The 22,675-nt window shown below is 33.8% G+C and overlaps 1 long non-coding RNA gene across 2 annotated transcripts in view; it reads left to right on the forward strand.

Annotated features, from left to right (window-relative positions):
* The window catches only part of LOC116216676 (uncharacterized), a 92,406-nt gene that overhangs the window by 62,888 nt on the left and 6,843 nt on the right, over positions 1 to 22,675 (forward strand). The window contains exon 5 of one of the 2 annotated variants that reach the window (XR_014883611.1): positions 11,015 to 14,619. The exons of the other annotated variant lie outside the window; for it this stretch is intronic. This is a non-coding gene — a long non-coding RNA (uncharacterized LOC116216676). Of the gene's footprint in view, positions 1 to 11,014; positions 14,620 to 22,675 lie in introns of those variants that run through there. 2 annotated transcript variants of the gene reach the window in all.

A 22,675-nucleotide genomic window follows, 5' to 3' on the forward strand; every position in this document is an offset into this window, starting at 1 on the left:
GGCTCTTAATTAAGTGGCTGAGTAATGTATGAATGCTCACTTCTGCTTGTCATGCAGAACAAAGCAATGTATTTAGATTCCATGCACAATATGAAATGTAATGACACAGGCAACAGTAATTTAGAAAGCCTTTTATTTTTTATTATCCTTGTTTTGCTTAGCTAATCTCCCACTTTTTTTTTTTTTTTTAACTTGGAGATGTTTAATGTTTGGCTGCTACAGTGTCACAAATGTTTGTCCAAATACTGGTCATTATCTAATGAATTTTTAGATTAAAAGGGAGCATGTTACTAAATGCCTAGTGAAGAGATAAAGTTATAATTTAGTTATAATTTTTTTTTTGCTTTAAAGGACTTTTATTACAAATATACCCCAGTTCAGAATAGGCTCTGGACAGTAATGTGTTACATGTTATATTTAGATTTCTATCTGCCTTTGGCAGTTATCTACTTGGACAGTAACACTAAAGCTCTTCTCACAGCTCTGAAACTCTTATTACTATTTTGCAGAAATATGGTTTGGGAATATGTTTTATCTCATTTGTCTTTAGCCAATTTATAAGTTAGACGTGCAGTTCTTGAGCTAAAGGATAAAGAGAATATTAATCCCAGAATATTTGACACATTTTAGGAAAGCAGCAGTAGCCTTCTGAAAGTGCCTACCTCTCTCTCCACTGACCACAGAGGCAGTTTGATTAATTAATTGAGACTAAATTTTTATGTAAAACTCTAGAAGAGTCCCTTAGTTATTGTTGTTGCTAGCAAGTTTTTGAAGAAGGTAAAAAAAAAGTGAAATCCATTTCACTCTTCTTGATAATTCTATGTAGAACACTGTCACTGAACTGTATCTTGTCTGAAAAAAAAAAAAAGGCACTATGATATAATTGTTCTTGTTCATGTAAACAGCTTGTGGATGTTAGCCCTTGGTGACATACATGTTCCTTCAGATCAACACAACTGCAGGAAAAAAAAACTCTATCACCTTACATTCTGAAAATAGAATTAGAATACCTACGTAGATCATAAAATAATTAAATGAATAAAATCTTCATTTTCAATGATATAAATACAGACAGAAGCGATAGCTTTAAAACTGTTAACTAAGTAGTTTTAGCTATATTTGAAAAATAGATTAATGAGAAATGAAGTGTTTGAGCACTTGGTTTTACTCTGGCAGTTATTCTTCATATTATTCATCCTTCCCTAACCCTGGACATAATTCTGAACAGTGATGAAAAGCACAATTTGATAATGTCCAGAAAAAAAAATGACTAATCTTCCAACCCATATATTTTCCTTGTTTTAGTCTCTACCATAAATTATCATTTTATGAAATTATAAAAATAAAAAAACAAACATATGAAAAATACATTGCTACAAAATTCTTTCTAGTAACAATTTATTAGATAATTTATCTCAGATCTGTTTACATAAAGAATCTTATTTCTTGTGTATTTGATTTGTCATTATAAGCTACAACCATATTACAGAATTTCTAAGATGAGTTTCTAAATATACTCATTTCCTCAGTCAAGCTTAAATATCAGAGTGTAACAACTGTTCCAGCCCTACTAACCTTTGTTATTGCAGTGAATTTAGGCAAGAAACATCAATTGTTTTCAAGTTAAAACAAAATTAAACCTGCATAGGAAGATTTAAGGTCTGATTGGATCAGAAATTACGAACCACTGTTTTCTTGTGCTGTTTCTACAGAACTTGATTCGTTTGCACATTTATCTCTCTCGGAGTCAAACTGTCCGACCAATTTTGGATTTCTATAATTGACCATGAAACTCAAAGTAGCAGAGGAATTAAGAGCAAGGCCTAAGAGGCAACCTGACAGCACATCTTGTTGACACTTCTTTCTGTAACTGGTTTGAGTCTTTTTTATTAGATTTATTCAAGCTCAGCTTACATTGTGACACCTTCAGCTATTAGAATTACAGCTGAGATGGATCCAAACTGTTGAAAAGATCCTAGTTTCCTCCAAAAGGAGCACACAGTTATGGCCTAATTTCAGTTGATTTTTTTCCTGTTTCTGACAATCTAGCAGCATTTTAGAATATTAACTAAATTATAACCTCATAAGAGACCTTTTCTTACATTTATACTTACCCCTATTATGATATCTAATTCTATCATATATATATTTTTTTAAGTGTTACTTCTAATCACAATATATGCGGTTGAACAAACAGTTAAATAGACTGAATTGTCATCAAATGAGCTATCTTCATAGAAGGAATGTGAGTGGTTCCAAAAAAAATAGGTCCATCAACAAGCCAGAGGTCCCTTTGGAGATACGCACTGCACTACCAGGTGGTGCTTCCTCCAAGACCAGCGTTTTGAACAAGATGTCCTTCTGATTGAAAATTGAAGTTACCAGAGTTCAAGTTTTCTTTCATGGAGTGGCTACCAAACAGAACGAAAGGCTGCCAGCTGGGCTGTTACCTTTTATGTGGCTTGAGATCACTCCATGACTGAAATAACTTCTGAAAGGCTCCCCTGCCTGAGATTCTTGTAAGTCCAGAATGAAGAGAATTTCAGTGTCAAAATTAGCAAAAAAGTTGGTCCACGGATGTTCAAAAGTCATTAAATCCTCAAAGAACAAGTCTTCTGAGGAAACATTCAAAATTCAAACCTCCAAAAATTCAAAAAATTCAAAAACCAACAAAATCTTAGGTATTAAGTAAACGTATTTTAGCCACATGTCCCGGACTAAGCAATTTCTTCTGTTGGAAAGCACTTGCACCAGATGAAGCATAGAGACGTAGAATTAGCAAGGTTGGAAAAGACTTCCAAGATCATCTAGTCCAATCGTCTACCTACTACCAATATTTCCCTGCAAAATCATGTCTCTACATGTTTCTTGAACACCTTCAGGGGCAGTAATTCAACAACCTCCGTAGGCAGCCCATTTCAGCACCTGACCACTCTTTTTTTTCCCCTAGTATCCAACCTGAACCTTCCCTGGTACAACATAAGGACGTTCCCTCAGCCCCTCCTCATAAGACTTGTGTTCCAGTCTCCTCAGCATCTTCATTGCACTGACCTGGATATGCTCCAGGACCTTGATGTCTTTCCTGTAGTGAGAGACCCAAAACTGAATACAGTATCCGAGATGTAGCCTCACCAAATCTGAGTACTTGGGGACATAATTAGACTATCCTTTAATTGGTAGCTAATTTAACATGTAATGCTTGGATACCTCTGCAGTGTCCACACTGTCTCTATGTAGATCACTTTAGACTATTTGGGAAGTGACGACAGGAGAGAAAATAACTGAAGAATATTTATGCAGTCAACTGTTACTCACTATAGATGGTCTAAATTTTTATGCTACTACATAGGTTGCTCCAAAAGTAATGTCTTCTATTTATTTCCATGGAAACTACAACAGATACAAAGAGCACAATAACACTATTTGGTAGAGCAAGTTCTCAACTACAAGATACTCATTTTTAACCATTAGATGTGTATTTTTGTCAGCAATGAACATAAGCCAGCATGCTGTGCTCCTAAAAATGTGCACCAGTGGAGGTGACCCACTATCACTGTCACCACTGATAAAAAGCATCACCCACTACCTCACTGTACACACATTCACTGTTTGGTGCCCATAAATGTTCAGCAGTTTCCATGAATGTGAATGGGTGCCATTTTTTCCACATGAAGAAATTCAGTTCCACACCTTTGCTTCATACGGATTTCCATATCAGACACCATTTTGTCAGACTGCTTCATTGCTCACATCTGTTGCATGGTAACAATATTTGGTGAAATACTGTCAGAAAGGTTCAACCTCTACTTCCATACCACCAACATTGACCTCTGAATTCATGGGCCAACAACAACAAAAAAAAATAGGAGGCATTAATTTTGAATTAGCCCTGGTAAAATTATTCTGAGTTCAGATAGTCCACTCAGGAATTCAACTGGATCTTTCTACATAAATTCATCTCTTTCTTCCATCCAACATAGTACTAGTGACTTCCAACTATTTTTTTTTTATTTTTCTCCTGCAGAACTAAAGATCTTCCTGCTAAACTGGAAAGTGCCAATACCACATTGATTCTTTTTCCATTATTGAGTTATGGGAGATTTTGTTTTGTGTTAATTATCACCATTGCTAATATTACAGGAATGGCATTATGAATAGCAGAGCTGCAGATAACCAGAAAATAAAAAACTTCCCCCTGCACTATTTGCAATTTGTAAATGAAACTCTACAATTTAAAATATGCCCTCACTATACTTTGCTGTCACAAATCATTAGATTCAACAAAAACTACTTAAAAACGTTAGTCTGTGACTGTCCTAATAACATCCCTGTTGCAGAAGCCTCAAAAAGTCTAGCATGTGTAGAATTAAAAACATCTTTCAATACCAAAGAGAGACAACATTATAGTTATATGTTACGAGCTATATCTGTGTGGCAACATACCTGTTCTATGACCTGATGGATATTTGACAGCATGTTGCTATTCTTTTAACTGTGTATAGTCTTGACATACTCAATTTTAAAGGATATTACTACATGTTATAATATAATAAAAATATTCCTAATACTTTTAGTTATATATGTCATATATAAATGTATGCTTAATAATCATGCATCTATATAACTTCCAAAACTAATGGACACAGACATATATTGCTTGATTAGTAGGTCTCCCTAGGTTGAAATAGATAGAAGTGACAATAGCACATACATCCAGTCATAAACTGGATTTGGCTAGTCACCTAAGTAAATCTGCTGCTAGAGATATCATTATCTGAGCTCAGATTGTTAACTAAGTATGTCAACACATTCTACAGTCCTGACTGGAATTGCAGTGTAAACATAGTTAGCATAGGTGGTACTGGCACAACTGCTTAATAGAAGCTGCTAAGAAAAAAAAAAAAAAAAAAGAAAAAAATCTCTTCCACAACTGACTGCTAGACTAATTCTGATTTTGAAACAAAGAAATATTTCATTGCAATAACACCCAATACTTTTGATTTAATAGAAATGAATATTAAATATATGTGAAAGTTTTCTAAAATCTCTTCCTGTCCCTTATAATTTGGTTCTGTGAAATGTTTCAAAATGGTAGACTCAAATTTATATTTATGGGTTTCCCCTAAGTAAAAGATATCCAGAGGGATACATTTCTGTAAGACATCCTGAATCTGATGAGTGCCACTCTTATGTCAGAACGAATATATGTTTTATAAATCCTTACTGAGCGATAGAACATAGTCTATTAACTCAAGGATAGAGCGTGTAGACCAATATATACTTATAAACATTTTAAGATAACAAAAGAAGCATATGTTAATATGCTTAAAAACGTGTACCAGAAGTGTGATCTACCAAGATATAGTTGCCATTTGAAAGAAAATAACACAAAAAAAGGAACAAAATATTCTGTTTTTAAAGCATGTAGCATATGCACTCTTCTAGGTGCACTTTTATTCAGGGCAGGAAACTGTATCTCTTTTCCTTCAGATAAAAAGAGAAGCAAACCCCCTAAGCAAATCATGAATTCTTAACTTGCAATTGTCTTAAAAGAAAAGCGATCAGAGTCCCAATATTATCTTGTATCCTGCTTTGAGTCTCGGGATTTCCTAATTGTTATATTCATATAGAATAAGGAACTACTACTAATAAAGATTATTTTTTTTTTCTATTTTTCTTCTTCTGAGATCTTTCCTAGAGATCTGAGAAATGTGCAAAGCATTTGTATTATTACGTTTATATTGACTTAGGGAACAATCTTGGTTTTTCACCAGTAATTCTGTTTCCTGCTGCTGAACTTGGTAAGAGCTGGAAGTATTGAAAAGATTAATAAGGGATTATTTTGAACTATTCCAAATGAAGATCCTAAGAACACGTGTTTTATTTATACATACAATAAAACTAGTCTAATATACCAGTGCAGAAGAGGACTGATGTATAGTCATGCTTGAAACTATAGTCCAGCATTATCTTTTCAGTTCCTAGAGAAAGTAAAGTAAGTATTCTATTGATTTGATCTTTCTCATTCTTTGTGCTGAAAAAATATTTTTACTTCAAATCAATAATTATTGTGCCTAGTTTCTTTTTACTTCAATGCAAGAATTAATCATAATCAATAATGCTACTGCAAATGGAAATCCAGTGATATAAGAATAAATATTCTGGTTTCGTTACATTTTAGATGAATACAATTGCATTAAATTCATCCCACTGGTAAGCAGAATGGGTAAGCTCAAGTCAAATACATGAGTGTGTGTAAAGCTATAGCTACACACTTATGAACAACATTTCACTTTACCTGCATTATAAAAACTTTGACTAAAATGGTGCATGGTTGTTTGAAGAATCTAAATAAACTAACAGTCTTACTATGGCCCTCCTGAACATTTTGAGAATTTTATACTTTGTGCCTCTTTTACAGTCCAGGATCATTCATGTTGTACTTCCACCATCCACATACAGAAATCCACACATACACAGTTCTATGGAAAGGATTCTCACAGGACTGAGATAAAAATAAAACACTCTCCATTTAACTAGTTATTCATAAAATCTGAAATCTTAATCCTGATGAAACCAAGTCTATCACTCTCTTTACTAAGTTTGGTTACAATTTCTTTTCACTTTTGCCTGATAAACGAAACAAACATTTCATTCTTATTTCAAAAAGAAAATTCATTTATTAGAAGGTTATACCTCAGTATTCAGTTCATAGGTACAAATCTTCTCATAATAAATGAAGTCTTCCAGTGACCCTAGGTTTTTTTTTTTCCACTTGTAAATGACAAGATATATGTACAATACTATATTAAATGCTGTAATGAAGACAATAAAAAGGGGATAGTATTGTGGAAAACTGCCAATAGCTATAATAAACACCTTTTGATTGATTCAGAAAAGATTGTGATGGCTTTGGAAAAAATGTGTCAGATTTTTTTTTTTTTCTAAAAAGACAAGAATTTTGTGAATTACATTCAATATTTTGAACCTAAAAAAAAAACTATTATGCTTAAACTACTATGCTTATTATACCCTGGAGACATTCAAAACCAGGCTGAATGTAGCTCTCGGCAGCCTGGTCTAGTGATTCCTGACCCTGCACATAGCAGGGAGGTTGAAACTAGATGAACATTGTGGTCCTTTTCAACCCAGGCCATACTATGATTCTATGACTCTAAATAAAATCTAGTTTTAATCATAATGTGTTGGTGCAATAAGAAAACAACTCAAACCCCTTTATCTCACATTTAAGAAAAATGCAGTTTTCATACTCTCCAAAAGATTAGATAATAAACCAGTATATAGTTTATGAACAAAACAACCTACTAAGTAATTCAAAGACTTTGACCTCAATCAAGTTATTTCAGCTGAGAGCTCTCAATCTTACTTTGATTCACTGTTGCCTTCTTAGAACACAATTCTACTCTGTATGCTGTTATTATGGACAAGAATTTCACTTACCTTTCAGTTTTCATGTTTGCAGTCCAGGATTGAGGAATTAATCAGTCTGATTGGTAGAGTATTTCATACATAGATGTAATAACCTAGAAGATATATAAGAAAGCATCAATACAGATGCAAGAAATATCCACATCAATTCAGAAGCATACTTCAGGCTGAATAAACACTCACTCCAGGGCTTATTCCACTAATTTATTTCAGTAACTCATTAACACCTACTGCTCATGGAGCTGATTCAGGAGAAGTAATATCCAATCCTTATTGGGTGAATTACTATTATTAAAATCATTTCAGATGAGAATTTTTCAGACCAGAGTTAAAATGTGGTGTTGGAACTAAAGAAGGAGTCCTGTTAGGATAGGCAGTTATATTGGGGTTAACAGCTAGAGCTCATTCACACTAATAGGCTAATGATTGTGACTATGTTGAAAAGCTTTAATTGTTTTATAGCTGAGAATTTGCTCTATCAAATAGCATATCTCTGCAACAGATACTCTTTATATCTCTCGTAGTTTCCATGGAAATAAATAGAAAGTATTACTTTTGGAGCAACCTACCTAATATGTTTTAGAAGGAAAGGCATTATGAAATAATTATAGTTATTAAACATGTATATTAGCCTGGCTTTTGAGACTAATGAAGTCTTTGTTGCATAAGATGATGAATAGAGGATTATAATCTAATGTGAAAAGAAAGTTTCAATACAAGATTAAAATAAAACTAAACATTGACCATTCATTTGTGTGAACACACAGTGTAATGTGATTTCAGTAATATGTCAATAATATGTATTTTAGTTTTTATTTTGTTACAGTCTATTTATTCAGTTGCTACATACAGTAATTATATTTAACATTAGATTTTCTGAAATAATACATTTCTAAAAGTTATGCACAGAATTTGTCACAAGGCAGTACCTACTTGTGGTCCAAGCACAAGAATTCTACGCGATTAATAGTGAAAGGGCAAAATACATGAAATGGGGTGAAATCACATGGACTGTTTAAGGTTCTGTTAAAATTAGTCAGATAGAATGTTGAAATTGAATATCCCTGCCTGTAATTTTTCTGTATCATTAGTATGGTTTTTGTAAAAATGAAAAACACCAAGTAAAGATAAGGTTAAATTAAAAGCTTTGAAAAGAATAATGCTATTATTTCTTTTTTTATTATTACTACTAGGATGAATATTTGCATTTGTTTCCATTCATTCACTTCCCAGCAGGTGTCTCTATACTGCAGCTTTACTGAAAAAGAATGAGGAAGCCAGCTACTTGCATAAAAATTTGAAAATAATCATAAAAATTTTAAAAAGTGAATTAAACTTTATGACGTTGGATGATACAAAGAAATAAGCTGTAAAGAGAGTCTTGTCCTATGACATTTTAGGTACAGCCATACACACATTAATATGATCAAATATGGGTTTATAAACTAGTGATGGAAGAAACAAAAAAATATATTAAAAATGATGCACAGAAAAAGCAGTGCTACAAGAAATAGAGTCTGAGGTTTTTATAAGTTCTAGAAAGATAAGTAACCTTTCCTATTTTGTCATATATAAACTTATAACCTGTCTAAGAAGTGCTAGAACTTATCTTCATCAATAGCTAGAGTTAAAACGTTAAAAGTCTTACAAAGAAAATATTGCAACCTTTGCTGGGAACATAAATGTGGAGGTTAATCAAGATCGCATGTATGTGGATTGATTTAAGGAAGAAAATCATAAATAATGAAAGAAAACCTTAGTTATGAATAACAGTTTGTCTTGGCTCAAGGCAGACCACAGTAACCTCATTTCATCTGCAACTAGATTTTAAAAAATAATGTTTTATCACATAATTGGAAAAGCATAATCTTTTTAGCTAAATAAAATTTATGTTTAGATGGATCCCAGCTGCATTTCTGCATTGATTGAAGTGTAATGAGAAAATCTGACTTAACGTATAAAAAGCCTAGAATTCTGTTTTACATTTGTTTTTAACTGCAAATTTCATGGACAAGAGCACTTTGAGATGAATAACTGATGATGCTGAGAAGTATCTAAAATTCCTTATAGATTTCACAATCTAGAATTAAATCTCTGCAAAGTTGTATTTTAAAGTCTTATTGTTCACAGGCACTCAAGGTGAGTAAAAGCTAATACTCCCCAGTTTGTCCATTAATCTATAGTTCACTGAATATTTGTTAAGAACTCTATGATCCATAAAAAGGGAAAACATGACAAGTTTTATTGATCGTCTCATAAAAATGGTAAAAAAGAGACAGATGACAGACAGAACTTTGCAGTAAACAGTTATAGTATTCATGGTACATTAGCTATAATAATTTGTATTTTCAGCACAGGAACAGGAAGTGATATAATACCATACAATGTGTCATTTGCATCTGATCCACAGTCTGCATTAATTCATGTCTCCTGTGCAACCTCGAATGCAAGGCAGTGCATGACATTTACATTCTTGTTCCCTACGTATTTTATTTATATACTCTCAATGTTCAATATTAGTTATGAAAATTCTCTCAGACCTCAGGACCTACTCAAAATTGAAAGACTAGCCATAAATCATGGTGTGACTGTGGTTTTCCTGCCACATTAATCCTTAAACTTTAAATATAAGAGCAGAGAGTAGAATGTTGAAAGTTAATGATTCAGAGAAGACCTTTATCTCACAGTGCTGTCAAAATACAGAAGTTTAAAAGTCAAGTTGGGGAAACAACATTCTGTGATAGAACAAAGCTGAGAGTAGCTTGAGGGCCTCAACATAGACACCCAAACTTTGGACATTTATCTCCAATATTTTTTTTGCTGTATTTCTGTCATAAACATTTACTGTGCTTTCAAAATCTCTGCTAGAGATTACATCCATAATTGCTAATATTCAATTGATAAAATAGTATTCATCTGTATAACTGGACTATTTCATGATCAGTGAAAGAAAAGCTGGGAAAAACTTTTGTGCACTCAGTTGCATAGTAGACAATGATACTGAATGCATACTTGCCAAAGGTGACTTATTTGTTGAACTGACTTCTGAGAATTTTACTTTTACTGTGTATCAAATAAAAAGGGGTTCTATCTTCAGTTACAGCATCATAATCCAGCACTCAAGAGTATACATGCCAAGTCATGCTTATGTTAATATTTGCTGAAGTGCTTTTCTGAATCAGAGCCATAATTGCAGCAATTTGTTTAGATCATACTGTGGTTTCTTAAAGGAATACAAATTCCAGAAGGAATGACATTTTAAAAGTCAGCATTTGTTTTTTAGAACTTTTTCTTGGTCATAGGATTTATTTCCATCCTCTTCAAATATTCAACATGAGATGGTGTATACCTGAGTACACAATGTTAATATTAAGTTATAAATTCTATTTAGAAAGCAGTGTCTCTGCTACATATCCTTCTTTAAAGATCCCATGCCACTACTAAGTCAAGTTATCACATTCTTTGGAATTGTGACCTGAAAATTAGCCAATGAGCAGTTAAAAATACTGCTTTCCAGCACTATTATTCTGAACCTAGTCAAGTATTCAAATATATTATTTTCCAGACTACACAAGGCCAACCAGACGTACAGAAACTCTGTAGAAGGAGAAGACGGGACGAAAGATGGAATGACTGGCTGTCAAGCCCTGGTAGTTGTGCAGGATCTTCCCTCTGGGGCAGTTTTTCCAGGAGTGTTCGTTCTCTTCTGCCCTCTTGACTAACTGAATGATTGAGCTTCTGGACATCCATTTGCTGGAACAAGTCTTATTCTGTCCTGCCAGTGAATGAGCAGGTGGCAGGGATGACACAGTGCCAAATAGCAGGCTACAGTCAGCATGACCTATTTTATTTTTTGCATAACACAGAGTCATTACAGAATCTAGCACACTTAATCATGCACTTCACATAATTGCACATTGCTCATGTGTCAGCCCTGGCTGAAACAAATCCTACCTAAGTATCATTGATGTAGTCTAATTGACTAGAAAGCCAAGGGGCAGTGAAAAGGATCAATGGTGGAGAATTTTTTTTTTTATCACATTGTTTTTTTTACTTAATATCTGCTTGGTATCTGTGAAAATATGAGTTTTAAAAATAGCATAGAAAGTATAACTGTGGAGCACTTTACCTAGAACGATAGAGAACTTCACATGAGAATTTTCATAACACATTATACTTGCATAGAGCTACATGGAAATCAGTAGACTGTACACTGATATAATTTGTAGATGAATCACTTCATCTAGAACCCATTCAACCTAAGGAAAGGGCAAGATAATCTGTATTGCACATGCTCAGAAAAGAATTATATATAAGACTGAGGATGAACAGGGATGGCTGCAGAGATGAGCAACATTTTGTATAAGCAGAGTATTTATTGAGATTCGGTTCCCTTAGTTCACTCTGAAACTCAGTTTGAATTAGGCATCTATTTTAATGGCCTTCTAAAATTTCTCTCAATTATTGTATGAATTAAGAGTGCTAGGAATGCATTTTTAATGCTGAATCCTCTTTGTCAGCCTGCTTATTCAGAGAAGATGGTAAAACTGTATTACTGGGAAGCAATTAAATGGAAGATTATTATTTTATCATTTGTTTTCCTTCCTTCTTTTCTCACTCAATCTCTCTTTCTTCCTCGAAATTGGATGAGAGAAAGCTGAATGTGATGGTGCATAACACGGGAAATACGAGGAGAGAATCAGACTCTAGCAGCATTTATCTTAATTACGCCATCTTTGAAAAACAACTCTTTCAAGTGTTTTCTCTAAACCTTTCAAAGGGGTAGAGACTTAGAAAACGGGTAAAAGCTAACTGGGAGGATAAGCCTGCTGGAAGATAAAGCTCTTCTGTATAGCAACACCGTGTGAGCCTTTTAAAATCCAGCTGATTAGTGAAAGAATGCGCAACAACCAAGTTGTTAAACATACAGTGTATCTCACTGTGCCAGTGGGCACTATTGTGCAAGTAATGGGACATGATGGCTGTTTTGTGCTATATACATGGAGAACTTTTTGTGAATATTTATTAATATAAAGCTGTCAGAGTAATTTTTAAACTATGTGAACTGGGATCAGTTTGCCAGCTACTGAAGTGAAATCACTGCTACAGTGAAACCCAGTAGCCTTTGAGTAAAGACTAGGTAAATCCCATGAAAGCCTAAAAGCTTGCTCAGTAACAACTAAACCCAGTAACCATCATCACAAAAATTTTTAGAACTAGAAATAAAAGAATATAATTTAAAAAAGGACTGCATATTTTCCAAGTCTGAAGTTTAAGCAAGTTTTGAGACTTGAAGTGCAAAATCTGATTTCTAAGACAATTCATTTAGCCATGTTCCAAGTTAACATTTTTTATTTTCTATCCTGAACTGGAAGGAAAAAACTAGAACTATTTTTAGAACTTCCAGTGTCATGTTTTCACTCACATTTCAGAAGTAATTTTCATAACTTTGAAGAACATGAGCTAACAGTATATCGTGTTGATAAATGACAGAAAAAGGTTTTGCATGTATTTGTCTTAAGTTCTCTTAGCACTCTACTGTCATACACATTGTCTCTGTCATGCTAACTGACCTTCAGACCTGCCATCTTCATTCTTCTTTTCATGATTATCTAGATATTTTTTGCCACTTTTTATTGTAGTCAACATTTTTTGTTTTGTTTTCCTTCTAACTCTGTGGAGGTAGAAAACCTTAAGAACGAGAGTCTCATGTACTTACTGTGAACAGGCTGCAACAATACTAATAATTAAGAAAGGATAAAAGGGAATCTCAGCTTTGATGTTGGTGAAAAAATAAGTTTTTTAATCTTTGAAAAAATAGATTATCAAAGAAGTAGTTAAATATCATGGTAGAGAAAAAAGTTTATAATATAGTATAAGCTCTTCAATTTTCTATGCCTGAATTGGAACTCATTTTATTTTTTTTTCCTTACTTGTATAACCTCTGTTTTGCAACCAGCAGAATGAAAGTTTTGTCTCAGAAATCTGAAAGACTGCAGCTTACACTGTGTTCTTAGTTTCTTAGATAAAGTGTTTTAGATTAGGATTTTGTTAGCATGGCACAAGAAAAACAAAATTAATTTTAATAAACTGTAGCTTAATGTAGTTTCACAAGAGTTAGATTTCAATGAGAAAATATTCATTTAGCATCCTTTGGCAGACCCTGCATTTTTTTTTTTGCTGTTCCAATACACATTCAGCAATTCAAAAAGAGGAATATAGGGACATGTTAGAGACATCTTTTGACTTGATTAGGAGTAATAAATGTTTGTGATTTGAATATATCAGCATATTTCTTTGATTAATACTGATATTTTGTTAAATTAATGAAAGAAGGATGACTCTCAGTAATAAACTACAACCAAGATATTCCTTAACATTAGGTAATTGGTTGTATGTTCATGTTTAATTATTAATTTTGATATAGTGGATCAAATATTTTCATGAGTTTCAACAAGCATTCCCTAAAAACAGAATCTGAATATCTCAGTTTCAAAAAGAAGAAATACCATTCATGTCACAGAGCCTTTTAAAAGCTTTGGAAATTCATTTTGAAGAGAAAAAACTTCTTTCCAGGAAATTATACTGATTTTAGAACTTGACTTTTAAATATTTTTTTCTATATTTGGAATACTGACTATATATTCCAAGCAATTTTTTTTTTTTTTCCCTACAAAAACGTTTCTAAATACTCAGTCATATGTATCAACATATTTGAGTTGAAAAGCTTCAGGGTTGGCAAGAGTCTTTACTGGTACTTTTGATTTTATCTATTTTTAAAATAAGTGAATATGATCTGTAAATTTTCTTGCCTTGATAATATCTCCTTTATGATGTTTCCATGGATCACTAGAGAGTTGTTGAAATTGTTAAGCTGTTCTACCTTATTAAGCATTTTTTTCTTTCACCATTTTGGGTCTTCCTCATAAATTTGAGCCCTTGATTTTGCAAAGAAAATAGTATGAACCTTTTTCTCTCAATTGTGTCTATAATACCAAGAATATTTGGATTTGTATCTAATTTTTCTCTGGATGTTAGTAGTGATAAGAGAAAAAGCAAGGAGATACATTTCATGCTGTTCATATTCCAGTCCTGAGAACGTTAAAAACTGTAAATAAAAGTTTTTTTACAGTGTTGGTCTGCTTTATAAAACATTTTGGTCTATCATATCAAACATCTACCAAGTGTCTGAGTTCTATTAATCACCTTTGAAATTTACTCTCATTACTGACTAAGCTTTATTCTGATGTTGTTCTCAATCAGGATTTTCAGTATAAAATTTCTACACAGAATGTCTTCATGCTAAAACCAAGTAATCCTAAAAGATTTACGTACATTGTTTTTTAGACTAGTATAATTTCTTTATATCTTCTGATATCAAAAGCTGATTTCAGAGGTTTTCTACTTCTCATTTGAAAACCTGTACAATCAATGAATATACAGATGGTATAGTACATCTAGGACCTTGGCAGATGTAATTATTATAGCAGAGTAGGAAAAGAAAGACACTCACCCTATCCTGGGCTCATAAAGTAGACTCCAGTGGAGTAGATCTCTAGAAGAGATCCTTCTATCCTGGCAGTCAGCTCTTAAATGGTCTAGGAGAGGTGGAGCCAGGCTCCACCCCTTCCTGCAGCACAGGTGAATTGCCTTCACCTGTGCTCCTGTGGCTGACTCATTGCTTGCCTCAGGTGATCAATCAGAGGTTCAGGTTGTGATTCAGCAGCCCCATACAAAGCTACATGTCTTTTCACATGATGTTTTCACACTGTAAAGCACAACCACTTTCTAGTGTTTTTTATTATTATTTTATTATTTGCCTTCCCTTGATTTTTATTGTTCTTAGCGTTCTTTCCTTGTGCTGTCCTTTGGCTTGCTCTCTTTTCCTTGGCCTTAAATAACGAATCTTGAATTTCATTTGCAAACCATTTTTCTTCCATTCTAGTGTTTGTCCCTCATAACCACTCAGTTTATCTGGAGATTTCTTTCTTGGATTTATTTCCAGTTTGGCAAAGTTAAAACTGTGGCTGTTCTTGATATGACTGTTCAGTGTGCTTTTACATTTGTTTGAATACATTCTATTTGATTTTCTGAATTCACCATCTGGTGAGTTGTGTTTGTTAGGCAACATGAAGTTGAATAGAGCTAGGCTGTTCACTAGATATAAATCATTCAGATTCTCCTCAATTTGATGATTATTTCCTTTCAGGGCTTTCCCACCACTCTGTCAACTTCTTGGTTGCAGTATCCCAAACTGACTTTTTATAGTATATGAGTAATGTTTTGTTATTCTTCTAAACAAGCAATGGGGGAAATGTGGAAAGCACTTGAAAATCCACTGATGCTTCTCTAATAATGTAATAATTTTCTCACAACTGTATTTGCTTTCAGTTTAAATTGAATGTCAGTGAAATTGTAGGCAGGAAATCTCATGTTGAATTCTAAGGGCTTTGTTTCAAGACTGTAATATACTTCCCTCAAGACAACACAGATAATGTAGTGTCTTTATGTTCCTTGGCCCTACCTTCTTGTAGCACAGTCTCTTCACTTAACAAATGGTGCCCCCAGGAATGCCAGCAAAGCAGGTTCCACCATGACAAGTGCTACAATAAACCTGTGTAAGTTTCCTGAAAGCAGTTTCTGAATCTGAGCAAAAGTCAAACTCACTGTCTCTTGTATCCACGGGGACAAAGACAATCACTTTGAACTCTGATGGCATGTTCAAGTGAATTAAACATAAAAGAGAGAAATGGATTTTTGCATTCTTTGCCACAGAATGCACATTTTTTTGTCCCTTCAGTTTTAAGAAGTATTAAATTAGGGCATAAAACATTCAGCGCATAATATCACACCCTTCTCATTGAATATAAAAAACTTATTTATATTATAGCAAACCAGATCTCCTCAAGGGTATATATACTACAAATAATTTTATTTTACTTCTCTTTGCTACCTTTCCTGAATGTTACCAACTTGTTTCCTGGCCAGTCAGATTGGCACAAAAGATCTTGCAAATAATATAACTCAGTGATCTCAGGGAATCCTAGTCCTGCACAAACAAAAGTTATTAATTTGAACATGGATAGGATGATACTTTAAGAAAATAACCCTCTCCACAGCTAATTGACTAAACAGTGATAAACATCACAAAATTGCCTTCAAGAGACATAATATCAATTGCATGCAATTAATATTTTAATAAATGTAATGTATGATTAAACGTGCGTATTATCTCAAAATATGCATCTGAACTTGACCGTGATAGTTTTGTATGAAGACACTTCAGCTTTCTCAAAGTCTACTGAAATAGTAGTATCTTAGAAGAAGAAACTACAAGGAACTACTGTTGAAAAAGTCTTCTAATTTTACCTGCACAACAAATTCCACCTTATATTTTATTACAGTTTTAGCATATGTAGTACTAAAAGTGTCATAAAGTGCTGGTCATCAGCTAGCTGAACATGAGCCACAAGTGTGTCTAGGTGTCTAAGAAGGCCTATGGCTTCCTATGTTTTATCAGAAATAGCATGGCCAGCAGGACTAGGTAAGTGATAGTTCCCCTTGCATAGGACACTGGTGAGACTGCACTTTGATTACTATGAGCCTCTCACTACATGAAGGATATTAAATTGCTCAGACTTGTGCAGAGAAGAACAACAAAGCTTGTAAAGGGTCTAGAAAAAAAGACATATGGGGAGTGGCTGAGGGAACTGGGGTTGTTTAGGCTACAGAAGAGGGGGCTGAGGAGAGACTTCATTGCTCTCTACAACCACCTGACAGGAGGTTGCATTGAGGAGGGTGCTGATCTGAGGGTGTTGATCTGAGGGCGCTGATTGAAGCACTGCAATAGGCTCCCCGGGAGGTGGTTGAGTCACCATCCCTGGATGTGTTCAAAAACCATTTGGATGTGGTGCTCAGGGACATGATTTAGCAGAGGGTTGTTAGAGTTAGGGTTGTATGGTTAGGTCATGGTTGGACTCGATGATCTTTAAGGTCTTTTCCAACCTGAGCAATTCTATGATCTCATTTCTCTGTTGAGAAATGATAAGACACAGGGAAATGGCCTCAAATTGTGTCGGGCAGGGTGTTAGACTGAATTGGAAGAATTTCTTCACGGTGGTCAAGCATTAGAATGAGCTGCCTACAGAGTTACTAGAATTCCCATCCTTGGAAATTCTTAAAGGATGTGAGGACATGGCACTCAGAGACTTAGTAGGCCAAGTTAATGGTTGGACTTGATGATCTTGAAGGTCTTTTCCATGCTAGATAGCTCATTATGATTCTGTGAATCATATTCATACTAAAGAAAGGTTTATATTTCCTTCTGGGAGCATTACTTGTCCCACAATCACTGAGAAGTGAGAATATTTCAGATTACTTTTCAATCTATTTTTCAGACTATTAATTAAATGAAAAGAAACCACCACAGAGTACTGGCTATGCACAACAGATCAAAACAATATTCTGAGTGGGAACTTTGCTGTCTTAGCATTTTTTGCAATACATTTTCTATTCTTTAGTCTTTTGACGATGTTAGTTTTATGCTAACATTTTCACACTTCTATACAGAGAACAGTCCTTTTCTATTCAAAGGAAAAATATATTGCTCCAGAACTACAACAAAAAGAAAAGAAAAAAAGGACAAAAAAATAGCTAGTATTTTTTTAGAGAGTAGTTAAGCTGGATGAATAGGTAAAAATGTAAGACAATGTTAAAAATTTTCTGAAACAAAAAAAATTGACATAATCATTTCAAATTATATATATATACTATATGACCAGTTTTGTGAGCTGAACATATACTGAATGAACATTTAAAAACTTAAACAGATCAAAGGAATTTCAGGTAGACAGACTCTTAAATTATTTAATTAAAAATGTGTGACGAAGCAAGTAAGTGTATGTTTCTTATATAAATCACTGTAAGTCAGTTACTTGGGCTCTGAAAAATGTAGTGGCTTAATCTTTTTTTCATATCGGCTCACCCATGAGAAGTTGTACACTGGTAGGACCAACACATCAAATTAATAATCTTATTTCAAGTTTGGTTTTAACATTTTTCATAACTATTTTATTTACATGGCTTTCTTTCTAGGACAAACAAAAGTAATCGCTGCTGTTAAAACTGGTGATTCTAATGAGACATAAGTCTCTCCAGAAGTGAAACTGACTTATGAAATAGTATTGGTTAAGAATGATATGAGAATTTCTGAATCTTTTTCAGGTTACAAGTTTTAGTACAGAAGACAGAGGGGAAAAAAAAATGAGGCTTATCTAGGATTTACTAAGATGGTAAGGACTTTATAGGGTTTTTCCTTCAATCACAGAAAAAAGTAGGTATGCATGACTGAGCCAAGATGTAAAGGGTGCAGACAGAGCCCTGCCTGACTCATTTAATTGCCTCTGAGCCAAAGTTCCAGTGAGGGGCTTTGGGAATACTGTCTGTCTCCTGTCTTAATAATTAAGGTTCTACATCACATTCAGTATAAAGATCTTCCACTGTGGGATAAAATTTGCCATCTGAAGTGTCTGAGTGTGCAATCCTAATTTTTTTTTTTTCTATGAGCATTACTGCAGGCAAGACAACTTCTGGAATGGTCTAGGATATCTGATATAAGAAAAAGCAGATAAAATTTTCCAAAGGAAATTCACTTTTAAATGATTTCTAATTATTTCGTATTTTAATGAAACTATACTTGCCTACCTCTGTTATCAAATAATCTTTGTCCAAATACTAAAGTGACAAATTATAGAAACTAATTCTAGAACAAAGTGAATCAATCATCTCACTACATTACATATTAGTATGTAATATTGGAGAATTACACAGATCATCAAACTAAAGGAAAATGTTCTTATTAATTACCTTTTATCTATTTATAAAAAATACCCACTTAAGCAAATTACATTGATTCCCACACCCATTTGAGGTAGTTCAGTATCACGAAGTTACTTGAAATTTTGACGTAAAAAATTTACTTCACTGTTAAATTTGGGAAATGTTTCAGGGAGTTTTCTATACAAGGACTGTATTGATAAAGGAACAGTATTTTAAACACATCATTTTCTGCAGAAGTATCATAAACTATATTATTTTATGAATATCTAGAAGTATTTGCCAAAGATAGACCCAAAATAACTGTATTAAAGTAAGCTATTTATTACAGTATTTACTTATTTTGGTTGGAAGTGAAGTTCGGATATTTCTCTAACATCTTCCCTCATCCTCTGTTGTCCATACAATAAACTTCATTTGATCATGCATTTAGAAAGATGCACTCTGGAAGTTACAGTGTAGAATTTCTGTGGAGAACACAAAATCTTGTGTTTACAATGAAAATTATAAGGAATTTTTAGCAGAATATCAGTGTCTGGGAATTTCTTAAAATCTTCATTACAAAAATCTGGCATTTAATTCCTTGCCCTTTGTCTCATAAGGGTTGCTTTGGCTTATAAATTAACTTAAATATTTTAGTTTCAGGTGGGGAAGAATTGTTTTATTCTTCATAATGTCTGGTATAATGCTATGTTCTGTTTTCAGGAGAAAATCAACACTGATAATACACCAATGTTTCTAGTTGTTTCTGAGCAGCTCTGTACAAAACCAAGGATACTTCAGTTTTCTCACTTTTTCTTACTGTCCTACCAATGAGGGGGTCCCAAGGAGCTTAAACTGTACTTAAACTGGCCAAAATTATATTCCATACCAAATGACATCAAGTGGAAGAAATGTTTTGATCTGTGAGGTTCTTACTACCTGCTGGGTCAAACCACAACAAATGTGATAAGTTCCATAATGAAAATATTTCTGCTCTTAAAAAAGTTTAAAAAAATAATCTTTAGGCATATGAAAAGTTCTATTCATGAAAAAATCCCCATATATTCCATGATTCTATCATTTTTTTCCTAAAAGTTTTGGCTTGCTTTACTTCATTGCCTTGCAAGTGAAGAAGCTCTGCACCAGCCAAATATCCAATTAAACTTTACTAAGGAAACAGTGTAAACAAACAGCATGAGCTCCATATTTCTAACAGGTGGCTTCTGCCCACACCGGTTGTGGTTCATGGAGATTCAAAGCAGAAAAAAAAACCAAATCTTTTTTGGTTAAGAATATATATATATTTTCTGAGAATGTATTAAAAAAATATTTACTGCAATGCTATATATACGTGGTTGTCAATACAGATACATCTGTCTTCCCATGGTGGCAATAGGATGAATATTAATCTACTTGAGAGAAACATTATCAGCACATAGTCTGTCTGCTGCTTAAGTTTATTTAATAAGTGAGACCAAAACATCAGATATTATTGAATAGTGGATACGTGATTAATATCAAGGTCAAACTTTCAGAAAGGGCAAAATGAAACAGGAAATATCACTCCGAAGCCAGTGATGCCTTAAGACCAAAAGTCACTTAAAAAAAATTATCATCTCAAATTATGCAAGACTTTTGTTTTTAGTTAGACAAAGAGAATTATAGACAAAAAATTGACTTCAAAGGTCACTTATCTCATTTTCCTGCCTTAGAGTCAATGGTTTTTATGACATTTCTGATATTTTTGGTCTATTGCATTCAGCATTCAGTGACAGAATTATCATACTACTTGGTATGTTCTAATAATCATCATCAAAAGACAATATAATCATGAAGATAAAATTATACTTGCTTTAACCTTTATGAAATTACTTGATTCAGGCTAGAAAAGAACCATTTATTTACCATTTATTTGTCCTATCGCTATATGACATTGTAGAAAGTCCCACCTCATTTTTCTGGCAGGACCCCTTTAATTGCTGGAAAGTTGCTGTAAGGTCTCCTTGAACTTTTTCTTCTCCAGTCTGAACAACCCCAGCTTTCTCAGCCTCTTTGTGTTGAAGAGGTGCTCCAGGCCCCTAATAATCCTTCTGCCTGTCCTTTGGACTCGCTCCAACGTTCCATGTTCTTCTTATGCTGGGAGCCCCAGAGCTGAATGAAGTACTGCAGATGTGGTCTCATGAGAGCAAAACAAAATGGTAGAATCACTTCCCTCACCCTGCTGACCATGTTTTTGATGCAGTCAAGGATACAGATTGCTTTCTGAGCAAGTGCACACTGCAGCCTCATGTTGAGCTTCTTATCAATACCACTAAATCCTCCAGAGGGCTGGTTTCAACCCACTCATCTGTTTATGTGCTTGGGAATCCCCCTGACTCAGATGCAGAACCTCATACTCTAGGCAATGTTAAACTTCATGAGGTTCACACAGGCCTGCTTCTCAAGCCTTTCAAAGTCTCTCATGGAATTCCTTCTCTCCTTCATGTCGACCACACTACACAGCTTTGTGTTGTCTACAGTAGTTTTAAAATAAGTATGTTAACAACAAATTATAGACAAAAAATTACTTAAGGCCATGCATTCTAATGTGTTCATTCTCCACTATGTGTATTTGTCTTAAAATTATCTGAATTTGTCTGTCTGTCTGTATGAAAACATTCATGAATAAAAAACAAAGGAACCTCACTTCCTGATCTAGGTCTTTTTCAGTTCATATTTAGTCACTACCTTAATAAATAATCTCAGTAATAACCAAGCTGCCCAGTTTTTTCTTACCTGAAGCCCTTAGCACTGTACTTTCAAAAAGGTTGACAATTATCATTGTATTTTATTTTCTTTACCTTCTTTAGGAATGGTGAAACTGTTAACACAGAAATATACAGATAAGGAACTACATATCATAAATTATGAAATCATGAAAAGAAGTTCCTGTCCAAGGACAATATTGATTGAGAAACTGATTGGTTTTGTAGGCCAATCGGTGTCTCTATCCTTGCAACTACAGCTACAGCTCTACAAATTCTGTGATGAAATAGATGGTTTTTGCAACTGTGGAATTAATGGTAAAATTACTAAGATGTTTGGTACCCTTGACAGAGTTCTTAAAGTGTACATATGTATATTTTTTTTTAACAGATAAGCCCCCTTCTAGGAAGGCAGCCCGCCTGTAATCCGTAATATTTTACTCTGCACAGCCCCAATAATCTCAAGCAAAAGTTTGATCAACACTGCTGAAAGAAAACACCCATAATAATTATACTCTTTTTAAAAACATATAAGCAAAGTTGAATCCTAACAATCCATTAGCTACATTTCTATGATGACATAACATTTAAGAAATATTCCAAAAAGATACATCAATCTGGATCTTGTCATAGAACTTTGGATATTTTCATATTATGCCATCTGA

Source organism: Meleagris gallopavo, chromosome 5 (assembly GCF_905368555.1).
Source record: "Meleagris gallopavo chromosome 5, MGAL_WU_HG_1.1, whole genome shotgun sequence".
NCBI classification, from domain to species: Eukaryota; Metazoa; Chordata; class Aves; order Galliformes; family Phasianidae; genus Meleagris; species Meleagris gallopavo.